Source organism: Chiloscyllium punctatum, chromosome 4 (assembly GCF_047496795.1).
Source record: "Chiloscyllium punctatum isolate Juve2018m chromosome 4, sChiPun1.3, whole genome shotgun sequence".
NCBI classification, from domain to species: Eukaryota; Metazoa; Chordata; class Chondrichthyes; order Orectolobiformes; family Hemiscylliidae; genus Chiloscyllium; species Chiloscyllium punctatum.
In genome coordinates, this window is record NC_092742.1 from 138,684,246 (window position 1) to 138,700,954 (window position 16,709).

Sequence of the window (16,709 nt, forward strand, 5' to 3'; positions counted from 1 at the left end):
CTTCAGAATTATTTGAAATTTTTTCTTACAGCGTAGGTAATGGGGAACCAGTAGAATTGGCATATTTGGATTTTCAGAAGGCTTTTGATAAGAACTCAAACAATGAGTTCGTAAAAAAAAAATCATGTGAAAGGCATTTTGAGGAATATATGTAAGTGGAAAGTTAAAGTTATATTCGCCTTCATTTAAGGGAATCAGAATATAGATGGAAAGACATGTTGAAGCAGTTTCACAGCGTGTTGATGAGACTGTATTTGGAGGATTGTGTACAGTGTTGGTGACTCAATCTGAGAAAGAATACACTGACCGCAGAGGAACTGCAATGAACATTCTCCAGATTAAACCCTCAGATGGCGAGATTGAGAGGTGACCGCAGTGATTCCAACACTCACAGATAATATCTGTTCTTTATCCTTTGAATGTTCACAGAAATCATTGGATTAATATTCGGTCTTACATATTAACAGACGTCTGATTGTTTTGCACTCCAATAAATACTGTTCATTTTTACACATTACTGGCAGCTATATGAGATTTCTAATCATTTTTAAGTTTTCTATGAAATGATTTTTAAGACTAATTGTTGCTTATATCTAATATTTAATAATTGATCAAATCCATTATATCCAGCTTTAAGTGTGAAATTAAGGCTCAGTGATGGAAACGTATTGCACTTTCCAGATACCATTGGTAGCGAATGGTGATTTTTATTGTAATACTTGAGTCTTTGTTGATTTTCTGTTGTGGGTGCGGCCTGTCCCCATCTGGAACAGAATGGTCCATACTGGCTCATACAAAATGCCTGACAATCAAACAGAGGCAGCCTACCTTCGAACTATAACACAAGGTGTCAGAGGGGTGATAAACAAGATTAACAGTCTCTTCCAGCCTTTAATTTAAAAAAAAAACCACACTACCAATGGACCTACTCCAACGCCAGGACTACAGAGTTCCAGATAGCATACAGACAAATGACCAATCCCGATCTTCATAAATGAAAGGATAGTTGTCCCAGTAAATGAATAAACAGCAGCTGCAGGGTGCAGCCCAGTTAACTCTCTAAGCAGCTATCATAACAACAGAAGAGTTTGTTTGTCAGAAATAGTTATTATTTTAAAGTTACTCAGAACACTAAACAAAGGTTCTAATTGCAGATTCTTGAGAATCATCGGGGTAATTTGCAACATAAGTTAGATACATGTAACCAATGTCTATTAAAAAGCATTAGAGAAAAGTATTCAGACTTAGAAGTGCAGTTAGCTAGTTTTAGGAATTAGCTTCAAGATATGATGTTCACTGCCTATTAATTATAAAGTCCTGACAGTAAGAGTAGCTGTTTAATCTTACACAATATGACGAACTTTATAACACAAGTCATATTACTAATCTTAAAGCAAGTAAGTTAAAACTAACTGTCGTTTGTATTTCTTTGTACATAAATAATTAGGACAGTGAACAATATGAGGAGTAATTGACTTTGGTAACGTAAAATATAATAAACAGTAGAATTCAAAATGTCACACCAGATAAGGCATCCTGAGAGGCCCGAGGGAGTGCTGCAATAACTTTGGAATCTGAATGAATGAGATGCGTGGAAAGATCCCAAGGCCTGGAGATTATAGTACCTGTTAAACAACATGAGATGATAAGAATCTGGGACTGTCTATTAGGATGCCCATCTGAGATTATGTGTTTGGTTTGAGTGTCTGGATGAGGAGGAGAGGGCTGTCACATTATATGTGCATAACAATGCTGCTTTTTACTGTACATGTTACAGTGTGTCATGGATCTCCCTTCCGAGATTGGTCTCGGGGGACGATCCCTTCATTAACTGATTGTTGCATGAGTAAACATCTTCCACATGTCTGAGCTCAGCCTGCCTCCTGAGTCTTCATTCCCTGTCAGGGAAAAACACTTCTGCAGCTGTGATGACATTTCAATTCAATGCAAACATTTATTGTGTGTGAAATGATTACATTTTGAGCAATATTATTTTCATGATAAAATTGCTTTACATTTGCATTTTTTCTGGTGTACAAGAAAACAATGGGGGTATATCCATTTGCTCTTTAGTTGAACTAACACTAAATTTTAAATTATGGTAAAGACTACAATGGGGAAACGGGAACTAGTCTTCAGCTCAAATGTCATATTAAAAATGTCATTTTAAGAAAAACATTGCTTGGAGATGTTGACAATTTTCCTTTTCCTTTCATGTTAGTCGTCAGTGACAAATGCTCACCCAATTATGAGAATTCCTTTCCGGACGAAATGTCATTGACCTTTTGTTCACAGTAATAGTCACTTCCATGGCCTAATTCGTTTCCTCCTAATTCTGAAATAAATGTCGAAGCATTTATTGTGATAAAAGTTACATTAATAAAATTGACATGACTCTTCAAGAAAACAGCTGGAAGAAAGCATGTAACTCTTACGTTGCCTGCATTATTGAACAAAATCAATTTTAAACAATTATCGCTGAATGATTCTTTTCAGATCATACAGCTAAGTTTTATGCTTTAATTTTCAGTTTCTTAATCTTAATGAATATCCAATCAACATCAGAACAAAGTGCTTTCAAAATATTAAGTCAACTTATCTGTCAGGATTCCAAAAGCAATTATCAATTACAATAATTAAACAGCAATTTAACTTAGACATTGTAAAAATGCAGTGTTTTTAAAATTTCATTCATTATTTCTTATTGTCAATGCTACTATATGAATACAAATTTGTTCAGGCCATTGCAAATACAAAACGACCAATAATATCCCTTGCAAAATTCTTTGTAAGTTTCTGATTTTTGCTCATTTGAATGATAATAATTATCTCAGTCGTTGAAATTCAGAGAGCTACAATTCCTTTTCCCTGCAATATTACTCTTCATTTCTCCATATTACTCAGTCTAATATCAAGATGCGATATCTCATTATTCTCAATTTAACGAATATGATTTTTAAAATCCCTTTGTTGCTAATATATATTATATACAATAATTGTGCAATGCAGTAAGGAATATAAATGTGGAATTATTCTTCCATACAATAAATACTGCAAGGACATTGCAATGTACAATCTCTCAGTCATTGTGAATATTGTATTTACTTTTAACTTAGAAACATTTTTGAATTGATTTGATTAGAATTTACTTCGATGCTAATACTTACTTTATACCCAATCACAATATCAGTAGATTTTTTGGAGGTATCATCGTCCATTCCAATAATCACAGTAACTGCTATATACTTTCTTCTGGTCACTAATAGCAAGATGTATCTAATTCCACTCAATCAATATTCCTTGGAAAATATTTGAGAATGTTGCAGTCATAAAACTGAAATATACGAAGTATGATAGTCATTAATTTTCTCTTGTTCTGTAGATCTTAGTTAAAATAACACATAGAATTTTATGTTCCAGTGCTAAAAATATGAGAAAAGATCAATTACTTCTTTAGTAAAATAAACAAATGTCACTTGCTATTATTTATCAATTTTTAATTACTGGTCAGTTTATGAATTGTGTGAGATTTGTTTTTAGCTTTCCAGTCACCTATTTGTATTGAATGTGACATTGAAAAGGTGTGAAAATATCAGGGTGTGTTCATTTGAAAGTTGGATTTGCATATCTCTCACTTACCCCATTGATTGCATGACGGTTTAAGAATGTTTCACTCAACAATCCTCATAATATCAAAAACCGCCTGATTTTAAATCAGATCATTCGCACCCAATTATCACTCTGTTCCTAATTCATGCAAATATCTCAATTTTAGCGAACCAATGTTCACACTAAACAATACACATAAAGCAACACAAAGATTTTCATCACTATCTGATTATTGTTCAGTAGAATAACCTGAGTAAGTACCTTATTGCTCCTGAAACCAATGACAACAGTCAACATTTAGGCAAAAACAATGACTGCAGATGCTGGAAACCAGATTCTGGATTAGTGGTGCTGGAAGAGCACAGCAGTTCAGGCAGCATCCAAAGAGCTTTGAAATCGAAGTTTCAGGCAAAAGCCCGATGTTTCATCGATGTTTCCTGATGAAGGGCTTTTGTCCGAAACATCGATTTTGAAGCTCTTTGGATGCTGCCTGAACTGCTGTGCTCTTCCAGCACCACTAATCCAGAAACAGTAAGCATTTGTTTACTAATCCATGCAACAAGTGCAATTGATATCTTCTATTTCAGTTCAGGAGAAGTTAAAGATGATTTATGTTGCTTAAAACAATGCTTCTACTTTATCACGGATATTGACTGTAATACAATCATGCAAACGACAAATGTTTTGTCATTCTAATAATCTTTAAGTTTACTTATTTTAAATTTGTGTGCAAGCGATATTTCAAATTACAACCATTTTTGTTGTATAATTCAGCAAACCTAAATTTTGAATTTGTGAAAGTCTCCATTTTTGCAAAATGGAAGTAGTCTTCAGTTTATATAATACATTAAAGGACTTTTTTTTCAAATCACGTGTTCTGCAAAATGATTATTGGTTTCAGTTAATTGTAAGAAAAGAACTGCTTTGAACATGTCGATTCTTGTTGTCTTTTCTATTCCAACATTATTCATCATTGTACAATAATGACAATTATTATAATTCCTTTATATACCAAATGTCATTGACTGCATCATTTGTTCACTTTCATGCTCACTTTCATTATCTATCAACTTTCTTTCAAATTCTGACACAAATGTCTGTACTCTGATCATAAAATTAATCATCTAAATTGAAATAACGTGTCTCTATGAGGAAACCAAGTGATAAAAATTCATATTTCTTGTGTTACCTGCATTTTTTAGTAAAGAAAGAAACAAAATGTTCTAATCACTGATTGACTCATTTGTTCTTCAATTCATATTTTATTCCACAATTTACCAATTTTAATAAATATCCAATCAACATCACAGCAAAGTGTTTTTGTAATATTGAATCATTTTAATTGCTCATAGTACATTAATTATCAAGTCATTGTCATGATAATAATTACACAATGATTTAAGAAAATCTTTTGAACAAGTAAAGTGAGATTCACATTTTAATTTAACCAATTGTTTCTGAGTACCAACACTGCAATATGAAGCTTTACTTTCAGGTCAAGTATCCCACAATGGATCCAAGGACTTCCCATCCAACATTAATTGTGAATGTCTAATGTTTGCTTATTTGAATGATCTCCATAATCACAGACTTTAAATTCACAGAACTACAATTACTTTTCACTACAATAATTCCTGTTTGTTTGCACATATTCCTCAGTCACATAGCAAAACGAGATTTCTCATTATTCATTGATCAAATTTTATATTCAGTTGTTGCTCATACCTAATAATTATTCAATCCAGTATTTGCCGTAAATGTGGAATTATGACTCTTTACATGAATAACTAAATATATTGTAGTGTACAATCTTTCAATCATTGTTAATATTAATTCTTATTTTACCTGTGGAAACATAGTTGAATTCATTTAAATATATTTCATTTATTGTATTTCTAATCACAATAAGATTTAAGTATTTTTCCTGCAACAAAATCATGTAAAATTCCTGTGTTTTGTTAAGTCCAATGAAAAAGAATTAACAGCTCTGTATTGTCTCATTAAACAATGACAATGCATTCTGAATTTTTCGAAATTGAGCATTTTTGCAAAGAAGGGATGTTGTCTTCAGCTGAATAATCGCATTGAATGACTAATTGAAAGAATCTGCTGTTTATTCTCTTTGAGTTCCTAAGAAACCAAATTAACTAATCCTGCTGGTTCTAAATTCCTGGAAAGTAATTGAGAATGTTTGAGTCTTAAGGATGAAGAAGTCGATGTGATTGTACTGATTTTGTTATTGGAAAGAGCTTAATTCAAACATTTCAGGCACATAAATCATTATTCTGCAGTGTTGCAAAGATGAAAAGCAAATCAATTTCTTCATCAGTGAAAGAAACAAATGTCACTTCCCATTATTCTTAGTTAGCTCATTCCCAAATTTGTTATTAAACAATGCAATTCACCTGAATATTGTTGTGTCCTTTGATCATATTAATTTTCTAATTATTGTTAGGGATTTTTACTTTTTGTTTTGCACGTCTCTCACTTATTTGCATGGGGGCTGGGCATTGAGAACAGAGGATCAGTGGTTAGCACTTCTGTCTTACAGAGTTATGCACTTGGATTTGATTCCATCCTCGGCCACATGTTTGTGCGGAGTTTGCATGTTCTGGTTTTCTCCCACAATTCAAAAATGTGCAGGTTAGGTAAATCGGCCATGCTAAGGTGCACGTTCTGTTCAGGGATGTATCGGTTATGTGCATTAGTCAGGGGTAATTGTCCAGTAATCTGAGAGCAGAATGGTGCTGAGTGGATTATTCTTTGGAACGTCCGTGTAGACTTCTTGGGCCAAATGGCCTGATTCCACACAGTAGGGATTCCATATAATTTGAATTGTGTTTCGCTAAACAACACTGACAATTTTTAAAAAATGTTGCATTTAAAACTTATCTTTAACAGTCAATTGTCAATCTTGTAAAATATCTCAATGTTACTGAAATCAATGTTTAAACAAAACACTGCACATAAAGCCGCACAAAGATCTTCATGACCATCTAATTACTGTTCAGTGGAATAATCACAGTAAATATCTTATTGTTCCTGAGATTAATCCCCACTATCACAGTAAGGATCTAGTTAACATTTCTTCCAATAAATGCAATCGTTGTCCCACTGGTATTTCAGTTCAGTAGTTATACACCATACTGGTTGTTCAAAGCATGGTTATTTTTTTTATTATGAATGGCCAAGGGTTCTAACAGCAAGAGATGTTGTTCGATCTGATTTGTTGCATGTTCTCAAACAGGTTTTCTCTATAAATATTGCAAAAAATGTGTTAATTTGGTTTTGTTCAACTGCTGATGCTAACCTTTTCAGTTCATGTTCATTAAACATATTTGGAGAAAGTGAGGAAATCTGAAGCTGAAGATCAGAGCCAAGAATGTGGCAATAGAAAAGGGCAGGCACATCCAAAGAGCAGGATCGACCTTCCAGACATTAGGCCGTCATCAGAAAAAGTTCCTGATGAAGGGCTTATGCCCAAAACTTGATTCTGCTTCTCCTCGAATGCTGCCTGACCTGCTATGCTTTTCCAGTGCCACACTCTTGACATTAGAAATATTTGACTGAATGTTCAGAGATTATACTAAATGTTGCCTCTGTCAATTTATTTTACTTGGCTTTCTATTCACTAAAGCTTTCATGTTAATTGCTTCTCCTTTTCTTCTTAAATCTGGCACAAATCTCAAAATACAGAACACATTAAAATTCACATGAACTATAAATTTGCATTCTCGACAAGAAAACCATAGGAAGGCGATATAGAATTCTTGAACAGTCTACACATTCAAATGAAAAAGCAATTCCTTCCAAAAAATGTTTGCCCGTCTGTATCTCTCTTTCAATTCAATAATCCTGCAAATAGTTTATAATTGTCAGTTGATCCCTCTGAATGAGTACCTAATCAATGTCAATGTAACAGCTGAAACATTAACAACAGATTGATAACTGGGTGTTAAAGACCTTATTTGAAGTGAACAAATGTTTGATATTTACTTGAATTCCACCAGAAAACATTCTTGAATCATAATACAAGAAATGAGATATGTGAGAGATGTGCAAACCTTATTTTTAAATGAACAAACTCCAATATTTCCAAAACATTTCAATCTTACGGTCAAACTGAACAGGTGAATGGAAAAATAAAAACAAGTTTCTGATAATTCATAAACTGAACAACAATTACAAGTTCACTTTGATCAAAGAATAGAGTAATATTGAGATGAATCACAACATTTAGTTACAAAGTAGGTAATCAGCTGACTGACAAGTAATAGGTGGTAGCATTTGTTAGTTTACTGAAGAAAATATCAACTTTAAACATTATTATATCATACTATAAATTTGAAATAATGTGTTTCAATTGTTTGGACTTGTCCCTTTGCAACAAAAAAGATCAATCTCGTTACTTAGACATCGTAATCTTTAATTCTGCAACATTTTCAAATATTCTCCAGGAACTTATAAACGACAAAATTAGATAAAGGTATGCTCACTATCCGAAAGTAAAGCATTATTATGAAACTTTTCATAAGTTGAAAAGGCGTAAATCGAAGAAGCATTAATTCATGTGGGAAACATCTCCCCTTTTTTCGTAAAAGTGAAAATCCTCTTCAGATTTCTTTCAGTTAGAGAAAACAGAGACAGATATAAAAGCTAAGTGGCTAAAGCGAATTTTCCAACACATATTTCTTGGTAACCTGACTCAGATAAGTATCAGATTTTGTGATTATTGATATAATAGATAAAAGCAGATCTAATGTTGGATTGAAAAGCAACTCAGTCTGTGCTTAGCTACTGAGACAATTAACATTCAGAGCAGCTCTTGATATAGTTCTATTGAAGGTGTAATTTGAAACCTTCCCTTGGGTCTAGTAATAGAGACACTGCCACAGCTCCACAAGCTCCTTTCATAATGTTCCCACTCAGGACGGCAGGACTATTATGTTTAATGTGGTTTCTCAAATGAAAATTAATCAGCTGTTTATTGCAATGATTTGAATGGGAATTAATTATGTCATTTGTGTGTGTAATGGACTGGAAATTAAACAATATTTTACAATAACAATAGAATAAATGAATGAGAGTCTTAAATAAACAGGAATCTCATGACAATTCTTTGAAAGACAAATTGACAAAACCGAGTGATCATTGTACTTTGATTTAAAAATGCATCAGTCATTCAATGTGAATATTCAGCTGAAGACAATTTCCCTTTCTTTTAACAATGTACAACTTTCACAATTTCAAAGTGAACAGTCATTGAAAAAGGAAGGAACAAGCAGATTCTATTTTCTGAACATAAATGTGCGATGAATTTTAAGTAAGTTTCATATAGGTAAAAAGGAAACTCTTATTGTGGTTCGAAATACAATAAACATTAGCATGAAGTGAAATATAATCAAATCAATTCAACTGTGTTTTCTCAGTTAAAATACAGTTCAATATTCAAAGTAATCGAGTGACTTCACACTGCAATATCTTTACATTAATTCAGTCCTGAGACATAATTCCACATTTATACCCCTTATAGTGAAGCAAACTTGTGCCAGGAGTCAGAGGGGGTAGGGGAGGTCTTTAATGAGTACTTTGCTTCAGTATTCACGAGTGAGTGGGACGTTGTTTTTGTGAGGACAGCATGAAACAGGCTGATATGGTCGAACAGGTTGATGTTAACTCTGAGAATGTGCTGAAAATATTGAAAAGTCATGGGGATAGATAAGTCCTTGGTTCAGAAAGGATATAACTTAGGTTGTTATGGGAAGGGAGGCAAGAGATTACTGTGTTTTGGCAATGATCTTTGCATCCTCACTGTCCACTGGAGTCATACCAGATGATTGGAGGGTGGCAAAAGTTATTCGCTTATTCAAGAAAGGCAATTGAGATAATCCTGGGAATCATCGATGAGTCAGTCTTACATCAGTTGTGGGCAAATTATTGGAGAGGATTCTGAGAGACAGGATTGATGATTATTTGGAAAAGTATAGATTGATTAGAGATGGTCAGCATGGCTTTGTGAGCGGCAGGTTATACCTCACAAGGCTCATTGAATTATTTGAGGATGTGACAAGCACATTGGTGAGGACAGAGTAGTGGATGTGGTGTATATGGATTTTAGCAAGGTGTTTGATAAGGTTCCCCATGGTAGGCTCATTTAGAAAGTAATGAGGCATGGGATACAGGGAAACCTGCCTGGTAAGATAATATATTTGCTGGTCCATAGAAGACAGGGTGAGATTACATAGATAGTTTTCAGCTTGGAGCACGGTGACCAATGGTGTTCTGAAGGAATTAGTTCTGGGACCTCTGCTCTTTGTGATTTTTACAAATGACTTGGATGATGAAGTGGAAGGGTGAGTTAGGAGGTTTGCCAATGACACGAGGGTTGGTGGAGTTGTGGATAGTGTGGAGGGCTTTTGTCGGTTGCTAGAGGACATTGACAGGATGCAGAGCTGGGCTGAGAAGTGGCAGATGGAGTTCAACCTGGGAAAATGTGAAGTTATTCATTTTGGAATTTCAAATTTGAATGCATATTTTCAGATTAAATGCAGGATTCTTTACAATATGGAGGAACAGTGGGATCGTGGGGTCCACGTCCATAGATCCCTCATACCTGACATCCAAGATGATAGGGTTATTAAAATGGTGCATGGTGTGTTGGCTTTCATTAACAGGGAGATTGAGTTTAAGAGCCACGAAGTTATGTTGCAACTCTATGGATCCCTGGTGAGACTACTCTTGGAATATTGTGTTCGGTTCTGATCACCTCATTACACATTGGATGCGGATGCTTTAGAGAAGGTGTAGATGAGACTTATCAAGATGTTGCCTGGACTGGAAGGCATGTCTTATGAAGAAAGGTTGAGGGAGCTGGGGCTTTGGTCATTGCAGTGAAAGAGGATGAGAGTTTACTTGATAGCTTTGTGTAAGATGATGAGAGGCATAGATAGAATGGATAACGAAAGACTTTTCCCCACAAAATGGCATAATTTTAAGGTGAATGGGGGAAGTTGTGGGGAGATGTCAGAGATAGTTTCTTTATCGGTAATGGTGGGTGCGTGGAATGCACTGCCAGTGATGGTAGTAGATTCAGATCCATCAGGGACATCTAAGCAATTCTTGGATAGGCACATGAATGATAGTAAATGAAGGGCAGGTTGGTTAGTATGATGTTAGAGTAGGATAAAAGGTCGGAACAACATCGTGGCCAAAGGGCCCATACTGTGCTGTACTGTTCTATATTCTATAGATGGAAATGAACATTTATATATTAGCAGCATATAGATTTGCAAAATTGTATTAGCATACTTACAAATAATGATAAATTTCATCTTGCTATTTGACTGTGCTATCTGCAAAAATGAACAGGAACTGTTGCACGGAAAAGTAATTAGGTTTTTCTAAATTTATAAGTCTGGGATTACACAGATCATTCAAATGAGCAAAAGTCATATTTTTAACAGTGCGTGTTGCATCAGAAATAATGAATTCTTTTGTAAGTGTGTTGATTGGAAATAAAATGATTTATTATATTTCTGTATAGGTACTAGGGAAGATTGGATTAAATTCAAATATAAACTTCACTGTAGTTGTTAGCAAGATAAACTAAAACATATAATAATTATTGTCATGCAAATTCTTTAATAATTACTGTTAGAATCCTGAAAAAAGGATATACTGTACCATTTTTCAAACAGTCAATAAATTAAATTGTGAACCTCAGTATACTTGTTACCCAGACCAATTATTATGCAATTATTGTAATGATAATGACTTAATAACTAATGCTAAAGCCTAAACAGATAAATTGGTTCAATACTTTGTCAGAATGTTGTTCTGAAATTGATTGGATATTTATTAAGATCGGTAAACTGAGGGATCAAATATAATAGCTTGCTTGATAGAATTGAAGGAAAATATGAGACAGTGTTTATTGAACAGGATTGCTTTTGTTTAAAAATGCAGTTGATGCAAGAATAATATATTTTCCTCCATTGGTTTTCTTGTAGAGACATGTTCTTTTTAAAAAAATTGTCCTGATTCAATGTTGAGACACTTCTGTCAGAGTCTGAAAAGTGGACAGTGAGAGAGAAAGGAATTTTTAAAAAGGAGAAATGAAAGGAACTGGCGAGAAGAGGAGCTCCAACTGTAGTGTCTCACCCTGCTAACATCTTATTGGGTGAGCTGGAACGCAGACTAGTGAAGCAACAAGCTGACACAATCATACGCACAGAATCATAGCTTACAATGTCCTAGACACCATCGTCACTATCCCTGTACGTCCTGTCCCACCGGCAGGGGTCATGGATGTAACTGAAATGCTGGAGCATGCAGGGTAATGGACTAAGATCTGCAGAATATGGTCAATGTGATTTATTTGACACTCCTCCAGAATATTAAACTCCAGTCCAATTTTAAAAGTTACTAGCATCATCAGACTTTAACTACAAATGTCAGGAAAAAAATTATCAGAAAGTTACAGCACAGTTGGAGGCCACTTGGCCAATCCTGAGTATGTGTTGGCTGTAAACTCCCCAGGCTTTACAGCTTTTTGTACTCACCATTGAGAGCAACAATTTCAGACTGTACTCTGCCCTCTATGCTTTTATAATCTGTTTTTAACATATTTCTTTGACAGCTGCACACCTTGTTTCCTTGTTTCTTTCCCAGTCCTAATTCTATCCCCTGTGACCTTAGGGGGCGACCATTTCTGCTATTTAATCTCCCCTGCCTTCCCCAGTGTGACAGACTGTCTTTATGTCCTTGTCTCACCCCCACCTTGCTCACAACCTGTTACATTTCTGATGGGTCCCAGACCTCTGTAACTATCACTGCGCCCCCTGGGTCAATGGTACGAGTTTGGAATTCTCTTCCTCCTGAGATAATCAGAAATCTTTCTGGTTGCAGTTACCCCCTGATTTTATTTTGAAAAGCAGAGCATTTGTGTCAGAGTCAAGTATTTGTGAAACTTCATCCACAATTCCGAGTATTTGGATGTAATTTGTGACCCTCCCACAGATGTGTAACGTTACTGGATTGGCCATGCTAACATGGCTGCAGTGTGCAATTTATGTGGGTTGGGCTAGCCATGGTTAATCTGGGGTTATGGGGGTAGGGTGGGTGAGCAGGTCATTGCAGACATGATGGGCTGAATAGACTCTTTCTGCACCCACTGGATTCTGTGATTCTAACGAGTGTTGCGAGTGTTGTCCCATTTTCCTAATGCCAGATTCATTCAACGCACACATATGATTCTGTGGGTGCTCACTCACTCATTTCCTTCAGTTTTACATCAATTTCACACTGTATGTGAGGGTGGGAATGGATTTGTAAATATAAATACTCCAAACAAAACCCCTCACAGGTCAGGAGCTGTTTCTGCTCCTTTCATTACTCACAAGGAACAGGAAAGTAAAGGTTCCGTCACAAATCTTACAGGAACATAGCGGTTATAATCACCAGGAAAGGCTGAATAGCTCAAAACGCTTTTCTCAAGAAAAGAGGTGGCTCAGAAACAGCCTGGTACAAGTAGAAAGCTTTGAGTCTGTGTTGTCAGAGATTTGTGGTTGAAATCATTGGGTTGGAAGCATGTTTCATTGCACTAGATAATCAAAGGTGCTATCTAAATGTGCATCTTTCTTTCTATCTATCTGAGTTAACAATCAGATGGACAGGTCAATGTCTGTGTGTCTTACCAAATCCCTGATTGAATGTCTTCCCCTACAAACTCAGATGTCTCGCCACTCACTGGGTAACGGAGAAACTCTGCCGTTACAATGAGAACGGTCTTTGCTGTCGCCTCTCCTCGTGTTTCCGCCTAATCCCCACTCCCCTTCATTAAATCCCAGTTGCCTCTAGTCCACCCACACGGGCACATTGAAGAGCATGACAGGAGAATGGATTGAAACCGAGAGTTCAATAGTCAGAATGAAATAGGAAGAAGGAAATAAATGGTGATTGTGGATCCCAGGGGATACAGACTCCAGGGATTAGTCCTTGTGGGCATTCCTGCAGTAACACGAGACAGCATTCCATGATGAGAGTTAAACCCGGGTGGCTGGAGAGGGAGCCACTGAACATGAGCAGGTTTAGTTCAAACACAGGAGGTTTGTTCAGTCGGTAACAGTGTGTTCGACATGGAGGTGAAGTGATCAGTGAGGGGAAATGTTACCACAAGCTGCCGATGGGTAACTTTCATTGGAACAGGAGGAGGCCATTCAGCCCCTCAACTCTGCTCTGCTCTGCCATTCATGATGATCATAGCTGATGTGTGACCTAATGTACAACTTTCAAACCTCTCTAATTTCATCAACAAACTCCTCTGCAACAGACAAGATGAGTATTGGAAAACTAAACATCTGCAAATGCTGGGACATCAGAAACAAAATCAGAAATTGCTGGAAATATTCAATAGGTCTGACAGCATCTGTGGAGAGTGAACCGTTCGTGTCCAGTGATCAGTCAGGTGACCAGTTGCAGCTAACCATTCTGCTGTTTCTGTAACACTGGAATAGGTTCTGGTGAGAGGGGAATGAGATTGTCAATAATAACTGAGAAAACAGGAGAACGTACTCAATCAGAATTAGGAATTCACTTACCCCTCCCAGCAGGACAGTCACCAACACAGTCACACTGCAGAGAGGCCGTTCACCTGCCCCACGTATGGGAAGGGATTTACTCGATCTTACAACCTGCTGAGGCACCAGAGATGGCACAGTGGATTTAGACCCTTCACCTGCTCCATGTGTGAGAAAGAATTCATTCAAATCTCTCACCTGCGGAGACATCAGTGCATTCCCACTGGGGAGAGGCCATTCACCTGCTCAGTATGGGGGCAAGGATTCACTCAGTCCTCTGACCTGCTGAAACACCAGCGAGCTCACTCTGGGGAAAAGATCATTCACTTGCTTCCAGTGTGGAGGGAGATTCACTCAAATGCAGCACCTGTGGAGTCCCCAGTGAGCCCACACAGGGGGAAGAGGCCATTCAGGTGGTCAGTGTGGGAGAAGGGATTCAGTGATTCATCCCTCCTGCTGAGACCTCAAGGAGCCCACACAGGGGAGAGGCCATTCAGATGCTTAGTGTGGGAGAAGGGATTCAGTGATTCATCCTGCCTCCGAGACTCCAGCAGGTTCACTCTGGGTAGGAGCTGTTCACCCCTCTGTGTGACAAGGGATTTGCTGCATCCTCAACACGATTGAGAGACCAGTGAGTGCACACAAGGAAGTGGTCATCCCCCTGCTCCGTGTGGGGCAGAGTTCACACATCACTGTAGGACTCAGATTCTGTAGTTACTGTTCATCAGGGACAGGACTGCACCTTGTACATGATGACATTGTTGGAGAATTGTTGTTGTTGTTAACCACATTAACTGGGCTGGAGGTGACTGAACTTACATTGCCACTCTCTGAACCTCAGGATGTCTCTCTGGGCAGTAAGTCTCCACAAACAGCACTGTGACAATGAGCAGGGATCATCTGCTTTGATTTAAATTGTGACTGTAGCACGGCTGCTTCACAGCATCAGGCACAAGGTTGGAGTCCAGCCTTGGTCAATGGCCTGTGTGGAGGTCCCACATTCTCCCCAGGATAGTGTGGGTCCCCCCGAGGTACTCTAGTTTCCTTCCACAGCCCAAAGATGTGCAGGTCAGGTGGATCAGTCGTGCTAACTTGTCCACAGTATCCAGGATTGTGCAGACTAGGTGGATCAGCCATGGGAAATGCAGTGTTACAGTGATAGAGTGCTCTGGGCGTGATGTTCTTCGGATGGTCGGTGGGGTCTGATGGGCCAAGGCTCTTCTTCCACACTGTAGGGATTCGAGTCTCTGATTGAGGATAAAGGCTACACAGCAGGGTGCCCTTGGAGAAGGAGCATGGCGTATGGATCAATGCTCTCGATGCCTTTAGATAGAGGTGGGCACCATAGGAGATACAGTACTTTATCTCCACCGCAGTCCCCCTCCCCACAACTCAACTTTGATTTAGTCCTTCTCACTCTGTCACTTGCAATGGTTTGTTTGGTGCGTAATGGGCTTTGTTTGGAAATATTCAATTGGTTTACTGCTGGTGATATGTCTAGATTAGAGTGGTGCTGGAAAAGCACAGCAGGACAGGCAGGATCAGAGGAGCTGGAAAATCAATGTTTTGGCAAAAGGCCTTTTCCAGCACCACTCTAATCTCGGCTCTGTTTTCCAGCACCTGCAGTCCTCACTTTTGCACTGCTGGTGATTATATGTTAACCAAAAGCAAAATGGCATAATGATGATTTTGATGGTGGGAAGGTTGCTGTGCTCACATTTCTGGGTCAGAAAAATGGGGAAAAAGAACGCTTCACAGCTAACAGAATGAGAACTGAAAAGCTATTAAATCAAACCAAAGGTTCAGACAGGGAGGGAATATTTCCCTGGAGTTTGAGTAGCTGGAAAGTGATGGCGTCTTGGAATAGACAGGATTTTGTTTTACAAAGGTTGAAAGCTTTAAAACTGTTATATTCAGAAAGTTCAATTTATTTTCTTTAATTTTATTTGCGGTGCAAAAAGCTTTTACCATATTTTAAAGCCAAAATTTACAAACCTGGTGTTAAAGATAAATGTTAAATAAAATCCATCAAACCATCCCTCACTGAATACTGATGTGGAAGTGCAATCTCCTGGAGAATCCCTGCCCACTCCTTCCTACCCGGGCTCCATGACTACATACATACCTGGGAGATAGCAGCAGGAGGAGACCATTCAGCCTTTCAATCCTGTTCCACCATTCAATAGGAAACAGCTGACCATCCAGCTCAGTCTCCTGTTCCTGCTGTGTTCCAATCCCCTTTCATGACTTTACCTTGAAGAACGATACCCAAGTCCTCATTTAGCTTCATTGCCTTTTGTTCCAGTGGCGTTGCGGTGTTACTGTGTGGGTGTAGGCAAGTGTAATGTGATGGTGCTGCCTCCTGGAGGATGCACTCAGCCTCCCTCATCATCCTGCAGTAACAGCAACTGGATTTCAGCAACGAGAGATCGAACCCATTTCCAGGATACGGGCATCACTGGCTCAGCCAGCATTTATTCCCCATCTCTCGTTACCCTCGAGAAGATGGTAGTGAGCTGCTGT

The 16,709-nt window shown here is 37.7% G+C and overlaps 1 long non-coding RNA gene across 1 annotated transcript; it reads right to left on the bottom strand.

Annotated features, from left to right (window-relative positions):
- Positions 1-1,935: 1,935 nt before the first annotated feature.
- Positions 1,936-16,370, bottom strand: LOC140475977 (uncharacterized). Its single transcript, XR_011960395.1, has 3 exons — positions 16,312-16,370; positions 3,168-3,334; positions 1,936-2,335 (listed from the first exon to the last, which is right to left on the bottom strand). It is a non-coding gene; the product is annotated as an uncharacterized lncRNA (long non-coding RNA).
- Between the last annotated feature and the right edge of the window lie 339 nt (positions 16,371-16,709).